This window comes from Zophobas morio, unplaced genomic scaffold (assembly GCF_036711695.1).
Source record: "Zophobas morio isolate AGI-343-1 ecotype UQ-CSIRO unplaced genomic scaffold, CSIRO_AGI_Zmor_V1 ptg000022l, whole genome shotgun sequence".
Taxonomy (NCBI): Eukaryota; Metazoa; Arthropoda; class Insecta; order Coleoptera; family Tenebrionidae; genus Zophobas; species Zophobas morio.
In genome coordinates, this window is record NW_026972127.1 from 1,895,687 (window position 1) to 1,915,388 (window position 19,702).

General features: G+C 30.0%; 1 protein-coding gene across 1 annotated transcript in view; it reads left to right on the forward strand.

The window, feature by feature from the left end:
- The first annotated feature begins 6,680 nt into the window (after window positions 1–6,680).
- LOC135133798 (calcitonin gene-related peptide type 1 receptor) overlaps window positions 6,681–19,702 on the forward strand; it is a 171,788-nt gene continuing 158,766 nt past the window's right edge. Inside the window, exon 1 of the mRNA XM_064062319.1 lies at window positions 6,681–7,096. The gene's annotated coding sequence lies outside the window, so the exon portion shown is untranslated. The remainder of the gene's footprint in view (window positions 7,097–19,702) is intronic.

The following is a 19,702-nucleotide window of genomic DNA, read 5'->3' on the forward strand; positions in this document are numbered from 1 at the left end:
TCAGCAAGGTCTTAATTCTGATGAATTTTTTATTCGTCGTAAGTCAAGAGGGCGGAGCTTAATTGCAAAACCCTTATTTCTCTACAAGGAATAGAAAACATGTTTTAAGTATCGTCTTATTCAAAGAATACTAGATCTATTAAGAAAAAAGCAAGTCAAAAATGAAGCTCGACCTATATCCATCCCAAATTCACTCGTACGGAGAATGCAAAACCAATATATTTAAAGCAGATAATGTACGGGAAAAATGTCCTCTCAGTAATGATGACATGCTTAACTTCGAGTGTTTATTTTTATAATTCCAAAGAACCCGACGGTCACTTGTCAAGTATAAGCAGTATTCAAGAAGAATATGAGCTATCTCGTATAGAATTTTTATCAAGTTCGAAGCGGTTATAGTTATATTTAGCAAATTAATAGAGAAAAAAAAAAATTAATTAAAAAAATTTTGCAAAAGAAAATTTTGAACAACGTTCCTGCTATCATGGAAAAAACACTAGTACATGGAGATTCGTCGATTCCGAATCTGAAGTTATTTTGGGCATATTTGTATTTTGTATAAATGCCAAGGACTGAAATGATTTCCAAAAATTTTCCAAAAAAAATGTAAAATCTTTTAGGGAGAAAATGCTGGATTATCATGTATTTTCCTTAAATTAGAAATTTGAAATCATTTTAAATAAAACTCGTCAGTCAATAGTCATCATCAGATAAGCAAGAAAAATACGCAAATATTTTCAAAAATTTTCCAAACAAAGTTGAAACATGTTTTTATTATCATGGAAAAAACACTAGTCCATGAAAAATTCTTCGTAGATTTCAAATTTCGAAAAAGTTACTTTGGCTATATTTCTTCAAAAAAATTTTAAAAACTGTTCCACAGATTTTCCAAAAAAGAAGCTTTTGGTTCATTCTAAGGAACAAATTGTTGAATTATTAAATATTTTCTGTAAATTACAAATTTGAAATCATCTATAATAAAACTCCTCAATTAAGCAGGACAAATAGGACACTATTTTCAAAAATTTTCCAGAGTGTTAAAAAAAAACTATGTGTACAATTTTTTGTATACTTCGAACTGGTTTTGGTTATAGTTAGCTAAGTAATAGAGAAAAATGAAAAAATAATAGGTATCCAAATATTTCCAAAATGTTTTCTTGTCATGAAAAAGAACACTACTATATGAAAAATTCTTCGTTGATTGGCAATATTTCCTCAAGTAAATATTAAAAACTGTGAAATAATTTCCAAAGATTACCCAAAAAAAAAAGAAATTTAAAATGTGCTTCATTCTAAGAGATTCTAGATTTTTAAATATTTTCGGCAAATTACGAATTTGCAAAAAAAAGGAACGGACCACTTTGACATTAAACGTGTGACCGGTAAATAATCTACAACTCTATGAAGGCTTATATCCCGTGCTAGTAATAAAATATTATATTTTTGCCAAAAATTCGACGTTTAGAGAAAAAAAGAAATATATTATTGTATACATTTAAATCATTTTAAACTAGAATCCTGTAAGAGGGCGTCATCATTTTAGTTAATCTACATGATATTGCTAATATACATATATGTAGAATTTGACAACAATCGGTCCAGTAGTTTCGGAAATAATCTGACTAATCAAAATTGGCAGAGACCACAGACAGACAAACGACGCACAGACAGTTTACCCTCAGAGAGTAAATTTTAGAGTCGTGAAAATCGTTTAAAATGCGAGCGCAGCGAGCATGCTAAGGTATTATTAAAAAAAATGTCTAAAGTTAAAAAAACAGAAAAATTAGATGAGCCGTTCTTCATTTTATCAAAAAAATAGATCAGCTCTTTCATAAATTTTTTTAAGTCACCCAAGTATTAAGTACAGTGTAACTTCGATAATCCGAATTAACTGGGGAAAAGGTGTGTTCAGATAAGCGATTTGTTCGAATAAACGATTTTCCCAAAAATATGAAAGGGAAATGAATAACAATTTCATACACTGGTAAAAACAAACTTAAATAAAGTTTTCTTAAGCAACAATGGATGATCAATATGTATATTCCAAAAAATATTACTCCCTGACAAAAAACACGCTATATTTTTGGAATTAGCACGTCAAGATCTATAACTCTGAATTTTCTGAGAATTTTTGGACGACTTTTTCAAAAATGAAGTTTTTCACAAATTTCGACCCAATTTCGATGATTTTCGAAATTTAACTAAATATATCTTCCAAACATTATTCCAGAATCACCCATTGAAATGTCGTAATTTTTAAAAATTTCAAAAAATTTAAATGTCCCACCCAATAATTACAAAATCCATATTTCCTTGCAAAAATGTACCATTGTAATCATGTACTAAGTTTCTTGTTGTGAAAAGACGGCTATGTATATTAAGCAAAAAAAGTCAAAATATAAGCCCCGCCCACCCACCCTATCTTAATTCTGATGATTTTTTTTATCGTCATATGTCAAGAGGGCGGCAGTTGCAAAACTCTTACTTCTTTACAAGAAACAGAAAACATGTTTTTGAGTATCGTGTTGTTTAAAAAGTATTTGGTATATTAAGAAAAAAACAAGTCAAAAATTAAGCTCCACCGATATCCATCCCAAATTCACAGGTACGGAGAATGCAAAACCAATATATTTAACGCAGAAAACATACGGGAAAAATGTCCTGTCAGTAATAATGACTTGCTTAAGTTCAAGTGTTTATTTTTATAATTCGAAAGAACCTGACGATTAGCACGATCATTTATCAAGTATCAGCGATGTTCAAGAAGAATATGGACTATCTTATATAGAATTTGTATTAAGTTTCGAAGCGGTTTTAATTATATTTAGCAAATTAATAGAAAAAAGAAAAAATTTAATTCCAAAAAATTTAAAAAAATCTTTTGAACGATGTTGCTACTATCATGGAAAAAACACCACTACATGAAGAACTCCTTCTCGATTCTGAATCTGAAGTTATTTTGACCATATTTTGCCAATAAATGCTAAACACTGAAATAATTTCCAAAAATTTTGAAAAAAAAATTAAAATGTCTTACGGAGAAAATACTGGATTATGAAGTATTTTCCTTAAGTGACAAGTTTGAAATCATTTTAAATAAAAGTCATCAGTCATAGTCATCACATAAGCGAGAAAAATACGAAAATATTTTCAAAAATTTTCCAAACAAAGTTGAAACATGTTTTTATTATCATGGAAAAAACACTAGTGCATGAAAAATTCTTTGTAGATTCCGAATCTCGAAAAAGTTACTTCGGCTATATTTCTTCAAATAAATGCGAAAAACTGTAAAATAAATTCAAAAAGTTTCCAAAAAAAAAAGTTTTTAGTTCATTCTAAGGAAGAAAATATTGGATTATTAAATATTTTCTGTAAATTACAAATCTGAAACCATCTTTAATAAAACTCCTCAATTAAGCGGCAAAATGAAAAAATATTTTCAAATATTTTCCAAACAAGATGTTCAAATAAACTATGCATAATCAAAATTTTTTTGTACACTTGGAACTGGTTTTAGTTATAGTCTCCAAAAAAATGTATTTTCTCAAGTAAAAAAAAAAGAAAAAGAAATTTAAAACACGGTTCATTCTAAGAGAATAAATATGGTATTTTTAAATTTTTCCCATAAATTACAAATTTGCAAAAAAAAAAAACAAAAAGGAACGGACAAGTTTGACATCGAACGTGCGACCACAGGGTCGGAGTGCCGATAAATAACCCACAACTCAATGAAGAGTTATATTCCGTTTTAGTAATAAAATATTACTCGTATTATAAATTGACCTTTTTTTGCGAAAATTTGGACATTTAGAGAAAAAAACTCGAAGCGGATTGATTGGTAGACCACAAATAGAGAACTACATTAGTGTATACATTTAAATAATTTTAAACGACAATCATTTAAGATGACGTCATCATTTTAGTTAATGTTTTACCATTTACATGATAATCCTTAATATACTTACATATAATGTCAAATTTGGCAACAATCGGTCCAGTAGTTTCGGCAATAATCTGTCTAATCACAATTTATAGAGACCACAGACAAATAGACGACGGACAGGCAGCTTACGCTCAGAAAGTAAATTTTAGAGTCGCGAAAATCGTTTAAAATGCGAGCGCATCGAGCATGTTTTGGTATTATTAAAAAAAAATTGTATAAATTAAAAACTGGCCCAAGTAATAAGTAATTATACCAACTAGGAATGTATTGAGGGACAGGGATAAATGGATTAATTTTAATTAACAATTTATTATTACATGTTTGTAAGATTTCAGAGCACTGAGTTTTACAGTTTCAAAGATCAATTGCAAAATATTGTCGAACAATTTTGATTTTTTCCTAGAAATCTGGATGTCTGGGGTAAAAACCAACACATTTAATAAATTTAAAAGACATTTACTATGGAGAATTTTGAGATGACGTCATCACATTGTTGGTGGGGATGACCAGACAAAGATTCGTCCAATAGATAATTTACACTCGGGAAGTAATAGAAACGAATTTAGATAATAAAAAAGTCGGAGCCTAAAATTGTACCGTCCTTTGAGTAGCATACATTAAAATTATTTTAGATTATAAAGAGTGTTTTGTTTTTGAGGCATAGCACACAACTTAAATTTTCTAAACTATCTCATCTACCTCAAGAACTCTGTTATTTTCTTGGATACAAACAGCGAACTAACCACAAAAAGAGGATTTATGTTTCTTGGGTTTCTACGATTTTTTCTAGTTATTTTAGAATTTTTGTTTTTTTTCTGTATTTCTCAGGATTTAGTCCATTTTTTCGATTTTTTTGATAGTTTTTATTTTTTGTTTTTCTGATTTTATCATGTTTTGAATTTTTCGGATATTTTCGAGTTTATATATTTTTTGGATTTCTTGAACTTTTTGAGTTTCGTGGGTTTCTTGGATTTTTTAGAATTATATGTTTTTTTTTTTTGTATTGTATTGTCTTGAATTGTTTGCATATTTTCGATTTTTTGGATTACTGGATTTCTTGAGTATTTTTCGGATTTTTCGGATTTTTCTAGGGTATTATTTCGTCAATAATTTAACGTTATTGACGAAATAAACCGATAAGACATAAAACCATAATCAGTTGAGCTGCGTTATTCCAATTTTCTTAAAAAATATTTACCAGTGGAAGGGTTCACAAAATAAATCGCAATAACGTTATTTTTTAAATAAGTATTGCACTATTTTTTAGACAGAGGTACGTGTTTTGTGCTGATATCAATTCAATCAAATTTTAATGTACAGGTATTTTTTAAAAAATTCTAAAATGTCACAATTTTTAAATATTGATATTTCAATTTTTTCAAATAGAACACCCTGTATTTGATTTCTGCATCTTAAACTATTTTTGTTCTCTCTTTCAACATGTCGGTGCACATCTTAAAAACGTAAAAAATAGCACTAACTATGAAGTTTAAATACAGAAAATACTTAACAACAAAGAAGGAGAAGAGAAAACAAGGTGCAGTAATTAAATACACGGTGTCCTAATTGAAAAATTTGAACATATTATATATACAGGGTGTTATTGAAAGGTACGTACAAAATAAAATCGGCAATTGGTCTTGAAGTATGGTTGCTAAAATTAAAAAAAAGTTCAGGTAAAAGTGTGGTGTTATTAAAAATAATTCTTTACTGTCTCTGAGAACTTACAAATTTATTAACAAAAAATGTATTTATCGCCTGCAAAAAGTGAATCTTAAAAACAGTTGGCACTATTAAATTTGGGAAGACTTAAACATGCTCGCTGCGCTCGTATTCTAGAGGTGTCTTTTTTTAATCTAGAGATTTGTTGTTACAATTGAAGCCAAACCAACTTCACTAAGACTCTTTTTTTAACATATCTGAGACTAACTTAAAAAAAACACGTTTAAAATGTTTTTAGAGATAAAAATTATTAAAATTTATGTCCAAATTTGTTGTACACCTCTGATAAAAAGGTCATCTTTCGTTTCTATAGCAACAAAAGCGTCTCTCACTTTTTTATTATTGTTACAATTGCTAGGATTTATTAAAATAAATTAATTTTACCTATTTATCCTTTAGTAGCGTCTAAAAAGGTTGGATAGTTGATCTGAAGCAATCAAGGAAGCTAAAAAGATTTTAAATAGTGCTAAATTAAATCAGAACTTAAGTTTCATAAGTAACAACTACGAATTAATTGGTGTAACATTAATAAAGTTAGAAAAACAAAAAGTACCCCTATGTGAATCCGTACAGCTAATAGAAAATTAAAAAAAAATATCAATAAAGCACAAAGTCCTATTGCTCAAACAGTCTCAAAAAAACTGTGTCGTCTCTTAAATATGCCCCAATAACATCTGTCGATGTAGTGCGTAGTTTTTCAGTGTATAAACATATTTTAAGTGATCGAAGACATTCATTTAAAATGGAAAATCTAGAAAAACATGTTATAATAAATGTAAATAATAATATTTTTCAAGAAAGTAACTAGTTATTCAACAAAATAGCGCGTTAATAGAGTAATAGAACACACCGACATAGTTAGTTTTAATTTATAAATGTGTAGTTTAAGCACATTCTTAAAACGATATACAGTCGTTCCGAATTTCACAGTTTATCCAAATAAAGGAAACATTTTCAAGTGGACTACTCATCGTCCTCCATGGCGCTCTTCCAGAAGGCCGATCCTCCACCACCGCCGCTCCCACATGCCAAAGCTCCCGCTCCCACGCGCAGAGCTTTCCGAAAGCCAAGCTACCATCAGCACAGTTTTGGTCTAAACGCGGCTCGAACACCATCTCCAGAGGCGTCGCAGCCCCCGAAGCGCGTCCATTCGAGTGCGCCTCGACCCATGTAACTCGCCTCGTAATAACCCAAGTGACTCTAGTGTAGCGCACCCAGCTAAGCCCAGTTGCAAATATTGTCCGACAAACATCGTAAATTATTGTGTCACGTTGTGTTTAATGTTTTTAATCAAAAGGCGGCAAATTCTAATGCTGTAGATTAGTAATAGCGTAGTAAGAAATGCACTCAGACTTTTCGTCCGAGGGAAAGTCGTGCCTCGGGTTTCGCCACCAGTGAAAGCGGATGGTTTGGTGTCTTCCGGTGGCTGCTGTAAGTACACGTTTTGTGGCGTTTTTGTGTTTTTGGCGCAGTGATGGATTTTCGGAGATGTGTGGGTCTGGGGAATGTTCGTTTGTTTCGAGGTTTAAACAAACTATTTGTCTATGACCGGAATGGGAATTTATGGCCGGGATAAATTTTAATTGCGTTGGAGATGGCGATGTGTTTCATAAAAGCTTTGTTGGCTGGAAATGCTGTTTATGTGGGGATTATTCGGCGGGGATTTTTATTGTGGGTAGTTCGAAATGGTATGCGGAGGTTATTTAGTTTGAAGTGTGGTTTGATTATGAAGAGTGGGAATTTTTGTTAGCGAGATATTTGAAGTGATGGTATTGCAAATTTCATTTCGTTTTGGTTACAGGATAAATTTTCATTTTCTAAAAAAGACCTAAATAAACACAAATTAATGTAAAATTAAAGTTCTCAAATCGTAACTTAATTTTTTTTTTTTTGAATTTTTTTTATGTTTGTACAAATTTGGTGGCGTTTTATGAATACCTATTTATTTATTTAATAATAATCAACGTAATGGAACGTAGAATACAAATGTGATTTTTTTTGCGAAAATCTGTAAACTTAGTGTAAAAATTCAAAGTGGATTTATAAACCACAAGTACGTTATGTTATTTTATGAAATTTAAGTAGCAAATATATGATATTACTAACATATAGTCCAATAAAAATTGTCAAAAATGACAGTCGACAGATGGAAAGGAAGACCTATTTTTTTGCATTCTAGGATTCAAGAAAATAAAGGTACAATCTCTTTAAAAATTGCTTTTTAAATTTTTTTTATACATCGATTTATTGATGAAAAATAGTAAAATGGTCCATAACTTGGATTTAATATTTCGAGTGCAGCGAGCACGTACATGCGTTATTAAAAATCACTCGTCACTGCACCCGAGAAGCTAAATTATTAACAAGAGATTTTTTTATTGTCCACTAAAACGAATCCTAAAAATTTTATCCTGCATACTTCTAAAAATCTGAAAAAAACAAATTTAAAATGCGAGCACAGCGAGCACATTCAGATGTAATTTAAAAATATATCCACTTATTTCCCTGAGACGGTAAATTATCAACAAAAATATTGTTGTTATTTAAAAATGTGAGTTTAAAGACTGTTTGTGATAACTATAATATACCTAGCATCCTGAACGTGCTCGCTACGCTCGCATTTATGAGTGTCTCTGGGAAGTATTAAATTAGTACCAAAAAATGTATTTACCGTCTACAAAAAAGTGAATCTTAAAAGTAGTTGTGACTATTAAATTTGGGAAGACATGAACATGCTCACTGCGCTCGTATTCTAGAGGCGTATTTTTTTTTCATCTAGAGATTTATTATCACAATTGAACCCAAACAATTTCGCTAAGACTCTTTCTTTAATATATCTGAAACTAAATTAAAAAAAAAAGATTAAAATGCGAGCGCAGCGAGCACGTTTAGGTGTAATTTAAAAAATCATTTCCTTATATCCTTGAGAAGCTAAATTATCAAGAATAATTTTGTTATTTAGAAATGAGAGTTCAAAGACTGTTCGCGATGATGGAAACATCGTGAACGTGCTCGCTACGCTCGCATTGTAGTGGTTATTTTTTCAGAATAATTTACCTTCACAGAGAGATCTCGAGAATTATTATAATAAAAACTAAATAGCTTTACACCATTCATTCGTAAATGTTTTTATAACAATCAACTAATTAGAACATTCAGAATGCGAGCGCAGTGAGCACATTTAGGTGTTTTTCAAAATTATTCGTCGGTGTCCCTGGGAAGCTAAATAATTTTCAGTGAATTGAATCTTAAAAACAGTTGTGACTATTAAATTTGGGAAGACTTAATCATGCTCGCTGCGCTAGTTTCTAGAGGTGTGTTTTTTAATCTAGATATTCATTATTACAATTTAACCCAAACAACTTCCATAAGACTCTTTTTTTAATATATCTGAGACTAAATAAAAAAAAACCTTAAAATGCGAGCGCAGTGAGCACGTTCAGGTGTTATTAAAAGAAATTTGATCATTAAAATAGATTGGCTCATTCATTAAATTTTTTGAGTCACTCGATTAGCGATTTTTTTTCTTTTTTTAACAACCTAAGTTCTATTACTTTCCATTTCCTTTCTACAGACTTATGGATATAATATAATTAACCCCGCCCACCCACCCCTTCTCCATTTCAGTGATCCATTTTATATATTTATTATATATTGTTAAAAGAAATTTGATCAATAAAATAGATTGACTCATTCATTAAATTTTCTAAGTCACTCGATTAGCATTTTTTTTTCTTTTTTTGACTATCTAAGTTCTATTAGTTTATATTTCCACTCTACAGAATTATCGTTATAATATAACTAACCCCGCCCACTCACCCCTCCTCCATTGCACTGATTCATTTTATATATTTATTATATATTATTAAAAGAAATTTGATCAATAAATAGATTGGCTCATTGATTAAATTTTTTGAGTCACCCGATTAGCGTTTTTTTTTCTTTTTTTAGCAACCTAGATTATATTAGTTCCCATTCCCAGGCTACAGAATTATCAATGTAATATAATTAACCCCGCCCCACCCACGCCTTCTCCATTTCAGTGATCCCTTTTATATATTTATTACATATTGTTAAAAGAAATTTGATCAATAAAATAGATTGGCTCATTGATTAAATTTTTTGAGTCACCCGATTAGGAATTTTTTTCTTTTATTAACAACCTAGGTTCCACTAGTTCTTATTTCCATTCTGCAGACTCATTAACATAATATAATTAACCCCGCCCACCCACCCCTCCTCCATTGCACTGATCCATTTTATATATTTATTACATATTGTTAAAAGAAATTTGATCAATAAAATAGATTGGCTCATTGATTACATTTTTTGAGTCACCCGGTTAGCAATTTTTTTCTTTTATTAACAACCTAGGTTCTACTAGTTCTTATTTCCACTCTGCAGACTCATTAACATTTAATAATTAACCCCGCCTACCCACCCCTTCTCCATTTCAGTGATTTATTTTATATATTTATTCTATATTATTAAAAGAAATTTGATCAATAAAATAGATTGGCTCATTGATTAAATTTTTTGAGTCACCCGATTAGCAATTTTTTTCTATTATTAACAACCTAGGTTCTACTAGTTCTTATTTCCACTCTGCAGACTCATTAACATAATATAATTAACCCCGCCCGCCCACCCTTGCTCCATTTCAGCTATTCATTTTATATATTTATTATATATTGTTAAAAGAAATTTGATCAATAAAATAGATTGGCTCATTGATTAAATTTTTTGAGTCACCCGATTAGCATTTTTTTCTATTATTAACAACCTAGGTTCTAATAGTTCTTATTTCCACTCTACAGACTCATTAACATAATATAATTAACCCCGCCCACCCACCCCTCCTCCATTTCACTGATTCATTTTATATATTTATTATATATTATTAAAAGAAATGTAAACAATAAAATAGATTGGCTCATTCATTAAATTTTCTAAGTCACCCGATTAGGGTTTTTTTTTCTTTTTTTAACAACCCAGATTATATTAGTCCCATTCCCAGGCTACAGAATTATCAATGTAATATAATTAGCCCCGCCCATCCACACCTTCTCCATTTCAGTGATTCATTTTATATATTTATTATATATTAATAAAAGAAAATAGATTGGTTCATTGATTAAATTTTTTGAATCACCCGATTACCGTTTTTTTTTCTTTTTTTAACAACTTAGGGTCTATTAGTTCCCATTCCCACTTTACAGAATTATTAATGTAATATAATTAAACCGCCCACCCACCCCTCCTCCATTTCAGTGTAATATTTTATATGTTTGTTGTATATAAATAAATAAGAAATATTATTATTATTATTTTATATTTTTAAAGGAAATTTTATCAATAAAATAGATCGGTGAATTCATAAAATTTTTTGAGTCACCCGATTACAGATTTTTTTCTTTTTTTAACAACCTAGGTTCTATTAGTCCCCGTTTCCACTCACTCTACACACTTATCGACATAATATAATTAACCCCACCCACCCACCCCCTCCTCCATTTCATTAATTCATTTTATACATTTATTAAATATTATTAAAAGAAATTTGATCAATAAAATAGGTTAGCTCATTCATTAAATTTTCTAAGTCACCCGATTAGCGTTTTTTTTTCTTTTTTTAACAACCTAGATTCTATTAGTTCACATTCCCAGGCTACAGAATTGTCAATGTAATATAATTAACCCCGCCCACCCACCCCTACTATATTTCCGTGACTGCTTTTATATAGTCTAGTTGAATGGTTATTATATTGAGCAGAAATAAAATCGTTAGAATGAAAACAGGGCGGGTGGGCGGGGCTAGTATCTGCTAAGATAAGACTAAGTTTAGCAAATGACGTCTAAGAAAATAAAGGGTGGGTGGGCGGGGCTAGTATACAAAACTCACTTGGCACTTAAGCCGCTTTAGCCAAAAAAACTGACTTGAAAAATATAGCGTGTTGATAGTTCCGGACCAAGGTTTTCAAAATATTTAGTCTCAAATTCGTATTTTGAAAATATCTCAAAAATTACCATTTTTCATTTAGGTAATTCCGAAGAAGTGGTAGGAACTTTCGAAGAAATAAAGCCGAAAAACTTTTCTAGAGGTCAAAGTCAACAAGAAAATATTTTTGCCAAATTTCGAAGGGAAAAGCCGAAAATTTTGTTGAAGAACTTAACTTTTCACAAAAACGTTCAAAAATTCACAAAAAAATCTAAGATTTAAATTTCGATGATCTTAACTGAAAAATGCAGCGTGTTGTTAGTGTCGAACCAATATTTTCGAAATATTCAGTTTCAAATGCAAAATTTTAAATTATACCAATAATTTCCCTATTTCATTTGAGTAATTACGAAAATTGGTAGAAACTTACGAAGAAATGAGGTCGAAAAAGCTTTCTGGAGGTTAAAATCACCAAGAGAATGTCTTTGGCTAAAATTCGAATGTCCGTAGAAGAAGGCCGAAAATTTCATTGAAGAGCTTGAACTTTTGACAAAAGTACAAAATATTCACAAAAAATTCCAAGATATAAATTTCGATGGGCTAAACTGAAAAATGTAGCGTGTCATGGACCAAATATTAAATTATTATTAGTGCTTGCTAAGAAAAAACTGATTTTGGCAAATGAGATACCTTCTAAGAAAAAAGAGGGTGGGTGGGCGGGGCTAGTATACAAAGCTCACTTGACACACACCTTGTAAAATTTTTATGACTTAAGCCGCTTCAGCCAAAGCACCCTTATAAGTCAGACTGACTATTGTATAACTTAACTCAGTTCACATACACCTAGTAAAACTTCACAGCTCCATTATGGCAACAATGGACAGTAATAATCCTTGCGGTTCGGGTCCATAAAGCTTACAATAGCCAGTTTGACTTATAAGGATGGTTTGGCTTAAGCCGTTTAAGTCATAAAAGTTTTGCAAGGTGTATGTCAAATGAGTTTTGTATACTTGCTAAGACTGATTTTAACATATGACATATCCTCTAAAAAAATGACGGGTGGGTGGGCGGGACTAGTATTTGCTACGATAACACTGAACAATATTAAGAGTAGTCATTGGAATAAAGAGAGGGTGGGTGGGTGGGACAACTCTTTCTTTATAAGACTCTGAAGCAAAAAGGTAAACTCAGCCCCTTCCACCACCTTTCTCCATTTCACTGACTTTTTTTATTTATTTATTTATTTAATTATAAAAACCATGAATACACTGATGTCATAATATTTTGCTTATTTTAAATAGGATTTATACAGTACAGTTTGTGTTGACGTCACCAATTTTTTGGGAGGAAGTAAACTGAGCATTCAGTTTTACCCTTCTAGAGTTAAATTGGAAAATGTCATACAATTTTGATTTTTTTTTTTTTTAAATCTGGATATCTCGGATATAGACTCAACACGAAATCATAAACTGTATGTGTTGGTGGGGATGATTACACAAAGTATAGTCAGCCTTTTACAATCTACACGATATCCACAATATCTATAAAATTTAACTGCAATCGGTCCAGTAGTTTCGAAGATAACGCTCAGGAAGTAAAAATTTTATCCGACATCAAAAAAATCGCAGGAAACGAGACATTTTACTACGGAAATGTCGTGCACAAAGTATAAACCAGCTTCCAGTTTTTCCTAAAAACGCAACAAGTGTCCACGACAGATAAAAATTGTTTACGATTATTTTAGTAATAATTATCGGCTAACTTGAAAACGATAACAAACCCCTTTATTTAAGTTCGCCAGTTCCTGTGTTACATTATTTTAGACACTTAAAGCAACTCTGCATGTTTAAAATACAATTTCTATAATTGAAACACAGAACGAACCAGTGCAGACGTCGGTCTAAAAACATCTCTAAAAGTTTTACGGTTTCCGAGATCACAACAATGAGAAAAGATGAAAACACTATCCTGTGTTACACAAAAACCCTTTTCAGACGTTTATTTGTTGCGAATATTATTTTTATAAGAAAGAATCTTTTGTAAAGCGAGCCAGGCTAACACAATTTTAAAACACAAAGTAAAAAAAAATGAAAAAAACTGGAGTCACATTTCTATGTTTTTTTCGAAACTTCTTTTATGAAAATAAAAGCTTATTTAAAAAATCGTTTGCAAAACTGTGCACCGTTATTAAAGTTCAGTTGATTATAAATATTTGTTTAGTTATCACTGTTATCAGTAATGAAGTTACACTGGCGTGATTTTTTTGAATCCTAATACGTTACTATTTTAAAACTTTTAATACCCTGCTGAGAGGGAATTCGTTAAGTTCTGCTAGTTATTTCTACTTTCGCGTAATTTTTAAGTCTCTTGAGAGCTTCATATTAAAGCTTACGCGACTTTTAAGCTTCTCGAGTCACGATATTTTCATTAAAATTTCGCGGAATAAAAATAAATATTTACCCGATTAGTGTACAATGACGGCCACAAAAATAAAATCCTGAGTTATTTTTACATTAACCCAATCCAATAATCCGACAAAACACCACCTACAAACATCAAACTGAAAATTTAATCGAATTCATTGTTAAAATTAACTGTCAACAGTCTTCTAATTATTCGAACAATATAACACTCTCGCAATTACATGCCAGCAAACACACAATTCCTCTTCATTTAATTAGAACTTGTAACCCCGTGCCCGTTTAAAACCACATCACAAATATTTTTATTTAAAAAAAAAAGCGGCATCCAAATAAACTCGGATTCAAGACCAGCGAATACATCGCCATAAACATCCAAATTATGTAAATAAAAAATGCCACGTTGTATATTAGGCCATTCTTCAACATTCGCATGTTTCTGCCGTTTTTCAAGAGGGTGAAGAATGCCAGAATACTGAAACTGGAGTCATCACATCGTTAGTTTTTCGTCTGGTAATAATTACTCCGCAGAGACAGAAATCATTCTAAATTTACACAGGTAGTCACTATTTTTGGATTGTGATAACTTTATGAAGACGCGTGAAATGTTAATAAACCCAATCAGGCGTTTAAGACAACCCAAAAGCAACAAGAGCAACAGTTTGATTAAATGAACTTTAAAATCGGAAATCGGACTGTTTGCGCGGGTTTAATTTTACGGTGTCGTATGCTCCAATGGAGCGCTAATTTTAACCTTAACTTTTACAAATAGTTGTCGAATTCTTAGACATTGGATTTTCCGTCGACGACGAGATTCTTATCGTAGAGGAATTTTTCATTTTGTGTTTTTAGTGGAAGCGGACAATAACAATGAGGGCTTTGTATGAGCCGGCGTTACAAAACTGCAGGACCTTCTAAATGAAAAATTGTATTGTTGGTGGATAAAACTAGTGTGGGCGAGAATTCGCGCACTTGTGAAAAACACGGACGAGGAATTCGGAACGTGATTGAGAATCAGCATTTTTTAATTTGATTTCGTGTTTTTTAAAAACGCTGAATGTTTGGACAAGTTTTACTATTCGTCAAGTACAGTTTACGTACGGTGATCTGGCATATTGTCAAGAGAAGGATCAATACACAACGTTAAATGTAATGGATTTTATAAATATTTGTTTCGAGGGGAGTTTATTAAGCGACTTTCATAGCAGAAATGAGTCTAAATCGGCGGCGGTAAAACAGTTCCGTGATTGTCTATTTTGTTCATTCTTCTGTGTTTCGCTCGACTTTCACTGTTTACCGTCACAAAGACACTTGAAATCATTTTCTTCAAATAAGAAATCAGGTTGAGATTTCCGCGTCCACTCGCGATTTTTAATTAAATTTTCTGAACAGGATTTAATATCGCGTCGGATCGTATTGAGAAGTTTGTTTAGAGATTTATTGTCAAATAAATGCGAAATTAAATTTATTTGAAAAATCGGGGGAGAAGTCACAATAGAGATAAATATGGATGGAAGTTACTGCCTGCCATACTTTTGGACTCGCCAGAGTCAGACGACAATTCTGACACTTGAGGTTAGACTCTTTTTTTGGTCGCCTTAAAATTTAGGGTAAACTTTAGCTGGATCTTCAGGGCTTCCATAAACGAAATCTACAAAAATAATTACCCTTGTGTGCGCCGGAATAGGCTCGAGTTCGAGCTACGAGCTCGGTGTCGGTGTCGGTGTTGGTGTCGCAAAACCAAACTTTACAACTTATGAATTTAACTAGTGATCGTTATTTTTGGTTTCATTTTTTTAGTTATTTTTTGTCACTTTGTTGTCCCCCTCCTGTTTTGTCACTGTTTGCCCACGTCTTTATCGCCTTTAGCTGTTTTGGATTAGTCGACTTTTCAGTGTTTCTATTTCTCGACTTCTCAATTTTTCTGCTCCACTTTTCGATTTTTAAATTTTTTTGATATTTTCATTTCTCGATTTTTCAGTTTTTCGATTTTTCAATTTTTTTTGGTTTCAATTTTTCAATTTTTAACATTTAAAATACTTCGATTTCTCGAACTTTTAAATTTTCAATTTCTTGGCTTAGAATTTTTCGGTTTTTCGATTTTTCAAATATTTGATTTTTCACTTTTTCATTTTTTGGATTTTTCGAATTATCGAGATTTCGATGTTTTGTCCTTTCGATTATTCAATTTCCCGATTTTCCAATTTATTGATTTATTGATTATGTTTTTTTAATTTTCAAGTTAAAAATTTTAACTTTTTCCAATTTTAAAATTTTCATTTTTTTTCAATGTTTTTAATTTTGGACGTTTCTAAATTTCTCAATTAAACTACTTTTTGATTTTTCGACATTTCGACTGATTTCGATTTTTTGATTTTCTCGATTGTTGACTTTTCATTATTTCGATTTTTCGACTTCTCGATTTTTCAATTTTTCGATACTTCAGTCTTTCGATTTTAAAAGTTTTTTTTTTCAATGATTCTATTTTTTTAATGTCAGAATTTTCTATTCCGAGTTCCAAATCTTCAATTTTCTTCGATTGTTCAATTTTTCGATGTTTCGACTTTTCGATTTCTCGATTTTTTTCGATCTCTAGATTTTCTGCTTTTTCGATTTTTTGATGTATCGATTTTCCAATAGTTCAATTTTTCAATTTTTTAAACGTTAGATTTTTCGGTTTACCGATTTTTCGATTTTAAAGTTCTTCAATAGTTCTATTTCTTAATTTTTCTAGTTTAAAATAGTCGATTTTTCACTTTTTTGATGTTTCGGTTAACCGATTTTTCAATTTTTTGGCTTCTCTGTTTCCATTTTTTCGGATTTTCAGTTTTTTCGATTTCTCGATTTTTTTATTTTTCTATTTATCATTTTTTTAATTTCAAGTTTTTCAGTTTTGGAATCTTTAAGTTTTTAGTTTTTTCAGTTTTTCTTAGATTTTTCAATTTTTCGATATTTCAATTTTTCGATTTTTCGATTTCTCGATTTATTACTTTTCCGACTTCTAGATTTTCTGCTTTTTCATTTTTTGATATTTCGAGTTTTTCTATCAATGTTTCCTTTTTCTTTCTTTCAATTTTTTAAATTTTAGATTTTTCGATTTCTCGAATTTTCGATTTTTCAGTTGTTCAATATTTCTATTTCTTTGTTTTTTTAAATTTTTAAATGTTAGGTTTTTCAGTTTTTTGATGTTTCGATTTCCCGATTCAATTCTTCGACTTCTCAGTTTTAGATTTTTTCGTTTTTTAAAATTTTTGATTTTCGATTTTTCAGTTTTTTGATTTTCCATTTTTTCGTCTTTTCAGTTTTGGAATTTTTCAATTTATCGATTTTTGAGTTTTCTGCTTCCTCAATTCTCCAATTTTTCAGATCATCGTTTTTTGAAGTTTCGGTTTTGGGATTTTTCAGTTTTTAGAATCTTCAGTTTTTCTTCGATTTTTCAACTTTTGGATTCTACGATTTCTCGATTTTTTATTATTTTGATTTTTTTTTCTATTTTTTGATATTTCAATTTATCTGCAATATTTCTATTTTTTAATTTTTCTAATTTTTAAAAAATAGATTTTTCAATTTTATTTTCGATTTTTGATTTTTCCCTTTTCGGCTTTTCGATTATTAGATTTTTTGATTCTTCAGTTTTTCAAATTACCTATTTTGACTGTATAATTTTTCGATGTTTCAGTTCTTCGATATGTCTTTTTCTCATTTTTTCCAAATTTTAAATTATCGATTTTTCGGTTTTTTGATTTTTCAATTTCTCGGTTCCTCGATTTTTGGGCTTTTCAATTTTTCGATTTTCCAGTTTTTCGATGTTTCGAGTTTTTAAATTTTTCGATTTTCCAATTTTTCGTCATTTCAGTTTGCAAATTTTTCAATTGCTAGATTTTCCAATTTCTGGATTTTTTAAATTTTGGAATTTGGAATTTTTGATTTCCTTGTTTTTTCACTTTTCTTCAATATTATTTATTAATTTTTTTAATTTTCAAATATTAGATTTTTCAATTTTTTTGTTTTCTTTTTTTGATTTCCCCCTTTTTCGATTTTCCAACTTTTCGATTATTAGATTTTTCCATTTTTCAGTTTTTCAAATTTCTTATTTTCAATGAGTCGATTTTTCAATGTTTCAGTTCTGCGATGTCTATTTTTCAATTTTTCCAAATTTTTAATTATTGATTTTTGAGTTCTTTGATATTTTCATTTTTCGATTTTTAAAATTTTCCATTTTTTAAATTATGAATTTTTTGATTTCTCAATATTCCGGTTTTTTGATTTTTCAATTTTTCGATTTGTTTTTTTTTAATTTTGAATTTTTAATTTTTTGTCATTTTTAATTTGCAATTTTTCAATTCAAACTTTTCGATTTTTCGATTTTGGGGTAGGTATTTAAATTCCCCGATTTTCGACTTCTCGACATTTAATCTATTTCTCGATTTCTCAATGTTCCAGTTTTTCAATTTTTCGATTTCTCAATTTTTTGATGTTTTAGTTTTGGAATCTCAGTTTTTAGTTTCTTCAGTTTTTCTTCGATTTTTCAATTTTTCGCTATTTCAATTTTTCGATTTTTCGATTTTTTACTTTTTCGACTACTAGATTTACTGCTTTTTTCATTTTTTCATATTTCGAGTTTTTCTATCAATTTTTCTTTTTCACTCTTTCAATTTTTTAAATTTTAGATTTTCGATTTCTCGAATTTTCGATTTTTCAGTTCTTCAATATTTCTATTTCTTTACTTTTTTAAATTTTTAAATGTTAGGTTTTTCAGTTTTTTGATGTTTCGATTTCCCCATTCAATTCTTCGACTTCTCAGTTTTAGATTTTTTCGTTTTTTCAAACTTTTGATTTTCGATTTTTCAGTTCTTTGTTTTTCCATTTTTTCGTCTTTTCAGTTTGGGAATTTTTCAATTTATCGATTTTTTAGTTTTCTGCTTCCTCAATTCTTCAATTTTTCCGTTTTTTTAAATTTTTTCAAGTTTCGATTTTGGGATTTTTCAGTTTTTAGATTCTTCAGTTTTTCTTCGATTTTTCAATTTTTCCATATTTCGACTTTTCGATTCTACGATCTCTCGATGTTTTAGTTTTTCGATTTCTAGATTTTCCGTTTTTTTGATTTTTTAGTTTTTTTAATTTTTAAAAGATAGATTTTTCAATTTTATTTTCGATTTGTGATTTCTCCCTTTTTCGTCTTTTAGATTATTAGATTTTTCGATTCTTCAGTTTTTCAAATTTCCTATTTTGACTGTATAATTTTTCAATGTTTCAGTTCTTCGGTATGTCTTTTTCTCATTTTTTCCAAATCTTAAATTATCGATTTTTCGGTTTTTTGATTTTTCCAGGTTTTTTTTAATTTTTTGTAATTTTTCAATTTTAACTTTTCGATTTTGGGTTATTTTGATTTACCGATTTTCGACTTCTCGATTTTTCTATTTCTTGATTTCTCAATGTTTCAGTTTTTCAATTTTTTGGCGTTTCGATTTCTCGGTTTCTCGATTTTTGGGCTTTTCAATTTCTCAATGTTCCAGTTTTTCAATTTTTCGATTTCACGGTTTTTCGATTTTTCGACTTTTCGGCTTTTTGATTTTTAGATTTTTCGATTTTCCAGTTTTTCGATGTTTCGATTTTTTAATTTTTAGATTTCCCAATTTTTCATTCCAGTTTTGGAATTTTTCAATTGCTCTATATTTC